This window comes from Schistocerca serialis, chromosome 4, assembly GCF_023864345.2.
Source record: "Schistocerca serialis cubense isolate TAMUIC-IGC-003099 chromosome 4, iqSchSeri2.2, whole genome shotgun sequence".
Classification (NCBI taxonomy): Eukaryota; Metazoa; Arthropoda; class Insecta; order Orthoptera; family Acrididae; genus Schistocerca; species Schistocerca serialis.
The window spans coordinates 707092865-707096985 of NC_064641.1; the positions used below are offsets into that span (position 1 = coordinate 707092865).

The 4121-nt window shown below is 47.1% G+C and overlaps 2 non-coding genes across 2 annotated transcripts; one reads left to right on the forward strand and one right to left on the reverse strand.

The window, feature by feature from the left end:
• Window positions 1-1704: 1704 nt before the first annotated feature.
• Trnaw-cca (transfer RNA tryptophan (anticodon CCA)) lies at window positions 1705-1776 on the reverse strand. Its single transcript has one exon. It is a non-coding gene; the product is annotated as a tRNA-Trp (tRNA).
• Window positions 1777-1894: 118 nt separating this feature from the next.
• On the forward strand, window positions 1895-1966 carry Trnaa-cgc (transfer RNA alanine (anticodon CGC)). The gene has a single exon. It is a non-coding gene; the product is annotated as a tRNA-Ala (tRNA).
• Window positions 1967-4121: the final 2155 nt, after the last annotated feature.

Consider the following 4121-nt stretch of genomic DNA (forward strand, 5'->3'; position numbering starts at 1 on the left):
CAGTATCCATCAGCTCAGAACTCGGACGGTCGACATGCATGTCCATATCGGCCTCCCCCACGTGGCGCGCGACGGAACCCATGTCAACTGTGCCGCCGCGTTCACTGCCGTCTTTTCGGATCTGCTTTATAGTGCGCTGCAATTTCTTTTCCAGAGTGCGGATATCCTCCTCACTCTGCTTCCGTGCCGACCGCTTAGATTTCCCAGTTCTTGGGGGAGGTGCGTCGGCGTCAGAAACGGTTTTGACGTCCGTCAAGAGGCCGTGTGTAGAGCCTTCCTCAGATAGGTCACTGCCGTGAGGGAGGGGTGTGGGGGGCGCAACGTCAGGGGGGCAAGAAACGCGCGACCTGTCGCCACCATCCGACAACTGTTTCAGCTCGACCGACGTAGTTGGAGTAGTGACGGGAGTCGGTCCTGCATGGTCGGCACGACGGCCGACAGTCGGGGAAACCTGCAGGTATGCAGCGTGGCTGGCGGTATCGGTGACATCACTACGAACGGGACATTCGGGGGTTGCCGCAGAGTTGTTGACAATGACCGCGCCGGGGCTGGGGTCGCCGCAGCCGGTTGGTGGAGCGTCGGGTGTGTCGTACGCGACTCCATCAATGTCTGCGCGTAAGACAACCGATTGGCATCGTGCCCATCGAGAGGTGTAAGACGATGTTGCATTCCTCGGCGACCCGCCCGGACACGGGGACAAGCAGAGTTTAAATGGTCGGTAGAACCACAAATGACGCAAGTTCTCGGTTGTCCTTCGTACATCACCAGCGCTCGAAAACCCTGCACCAAAATGTTGGACGGGATGTGCTTCGTCAATTCAATTATCGCATTCCGAACACCGTTATCAACATTGAAATGTTTGCAACCCCTCCATTGCTCGGCATGAATTTGCAAGACATTACCGTAGGGAGACAAAGCGTACCGAATTCTATCGAAGCTAACTTCGAAAGCAGATTAAATATACGGACGGTTCGTAGCCTTAGTTCAGCATGACTAACGGATACTTTACAAATTTCGCCTTTAGAATTCACAAAATCCGCTGTGCCTTCCGTGAGGGTCATAATACGAACGCAAGGATCGTCACTAATCAATTTTACATAAACAGCGTTCGCAAGAAAATCATACGAAAAGCCAAGAACTTCGTCATCTCGCAGTCCTAATCGATCGTAAAACCAGTCAACGAGTTCGTGAACATGTGGTAGAACATATCCATACGGAAATCCAAATCGTAGCGTGTAACGTCTCAACTCATCTGCCATCACTTTCTTGAAGTAGTACTTACAGTACCAACAGCTGCGTGCGCCCTTAAGCGCAGGCGAAGCGACCACCACCGCACGTCTGCACACGGCCGCGGCCGCGGCGGAACTACGACTGAGCTATACCCCCTTCCACGATCTTTCTGTTCCCATAACTTAAGGAATAATGTTATACTCTGCCTGGCCAAAGACGTCTAATCGAGCAAAATATTGCGTAATCATTATCTCTCAGTTATATATTAGCGTTAAACGATATAAATATCAAAAATACTAGACACTTCGCGCCTGGAGAAAGTGCGAGTCGGCGCCTTCACCTTAATGTCAGAATGCGAAAATTTCACTAGTAGCTTTTTTCAAGCAAGTTCTGTTCGTCCGTTCTCTGTAATCGTTTGGTATCTGATTAAACTGACATACTCGCCTATGGCTTTCGTAAACGAAAATTTCATTGTGACCCCGACGTGATTTGAACACGCAACCTTCTGATCTGGAGTCAGACGCGCTACCGTTGCGCCACGGAGTCGACGATGCTTAGGTCTTGTCATGAATAGGTTCCTCGAACACTTACTGTACCGTTCAAACCTAAGAAATAATGACAGTAGGATCCACGAGACACTCGTTCCAGATGTACTTGCTCTGGCGGGGGTGTAACTCAGTGGTAGTGTGTCTGCTTCGCATGCAGAAAGTCCTGGGTTCAAATCCCAGCTGCTCCAATTTTTGTTTCTCCGTGCAGCAGTACATGAAAACTTTTGCCTATCACCATATTCTATAAAATTCAGTGTACAAGATTCTTCCCCCAAGCAAGTGGATTTCGTACAGTTCGACCTCATGGCGGGAGGACGATGACCTGCAAGACCCTGGGCTGCGATCCCCCCCATTGAAATGTTGCTCCAAAGCCTTCGGTATGGCGTGCAGGGTGCATCTCAAACATGTATTTGCAACTCACCGCGACAATCGTCATTTGTTTTTTCGAGGTACTGAAAAATGAAGGGGGCACCCGGGATTGAACCGGGGACCTCTCGATCTGCAGCCGAATGCTCTACGACATTTTTTGTTGTTTTGTTTTTAATGGGTTATGAAACTGAATTGCATCTTGAAGACAATGTTAGAAAATTTTAAATAGTAATCCGAATTGATTACGGCGAAAATAACTCTCTCTATCATACTATTGTCTGCATTACGGAACGCAAAATATTCTTCCATTAGAATTTAAACAAAAGTGAGAGAGAAGCAAAAATAAAAAGTAAGATAGGAAATAAAACTTCTTCAGTGATGCACGTCTTTTGCATGAGAATAGTTTTTCCTTACCATTCTTGAACTGTGGCATGACTCCTGTTACTTCTTGGGAAAGCTTGCTTTTTCGGGGTTCTGTTGAGGTCTTCACGGCTACCGTATCGGTCCCGGGGCACACGAAGTCCCCACCGTACTTGACCCTCAACAGCAATCCCCTACTTTGGCAGTCTATCTCGTGCGGTCGTTTTCATATTATTTAGGTATTAACCGATGCCTTGTTTCCGAAACAAAATTTGCATCATATTCCCGAACTTCTTTTTGTGGTCTTTGTTCCGGTATATTTTGAAGTATTCGTCTTTCATATATTCTCGATATTCTTATAGATTATCATTGCCTTTGTTGTTAACAACATAATTGACAAAATTTCCGAATAGCCACAAAATAACATTGTGGTGGAAAGGGTATTCTTCTGGGAAGAGTATATCGTTTAATGTGATTTCTCTTCCATCGGTCCGTTTGAGAAAGGCGACTTGCAATACAATGTCATTCCAAATATTCTTGTATCCATTACAGATGAAGCGATGCTTTAAGGAGTCCAAATCGTGACATTTTTGGCACACATTGGTTGCTTGTAGTGCTATTGAATAAAGTTTTTCATTGGTACTAATAACGTTGTTGACAACTCTGTACCATGACGGTTGCACTTCCGTAGTCAGTGTTTTGTTATTTATATTTGCCCATATTTTTTCCCAGTTGTGGTTGGGATACTTCAGCTCCATTTTATTTTGGTTTTCGCGTGATCGTAACTTCTCTATTATGTATTTACTGGTCCTCTTATTTTTGTCTGTTAAAATGCATGTCAAGTAGCTTAATTCTACATAAAAATCCTTAATATGTTTCATGTCGTAATTTATGTTGTGAACGTCTACTGGCGGCTGCATGCTTCCGGGTTTGAGAAGGTCGTATAGAGCGGCAGTTATGCTGATCGGCTGTGTCTCTATGAGTTTCAGCGTTCTTTTAATGAAGAGGGCAGTGTTTTTCCTCCGAAGGTCTGTCAGCCCTAGGCTGCTACTCTAAAAATATGGCCTTTCCATACGTATCGATAGATTGTGCTCCCCCCCTGCGGGTTCGGGGGTAAGAATAGGCCCGCGGTATTCCTGCCTGTCGTAAGAGGCGACTAAAAGGAGTCTCAAACGTTTCGGCCTTCTGTGATGGTCCCCTCTTGGGTTTGACCTCCTTTTATTTCCAAATTTCCGTTCTTAGTGCGTGCCATTTGGGGAAGGACACCTTACGTGGTGTTTTTCTATTGGTCCATCATGCTCCACCATCTTGCATGTTACCTATTGTCGTGTGGGGGGGGACTACGCCCAACATCTTCTGGGCTGTCTCCTTCTCGCCTTGTGCGCACTCTTCTTCTTACCGCCTACGACAGCTGTGGACCCTTTCAACACCTAAAATCCAGCACGGTAGCCAGTCCGTTGTGGTGGGGTCGTCATGTACCCTCTTGGTGGTAGCCCCCTGACCACGCAGGGATCGCACTACAGATGCCAGAGCTGTTTCCTCCCCATGCATGCCAAGGAGTATGTGCCCATCTTGTCTGGGGCACGGGGACTCCAGGCAACGGGATATCAGCCA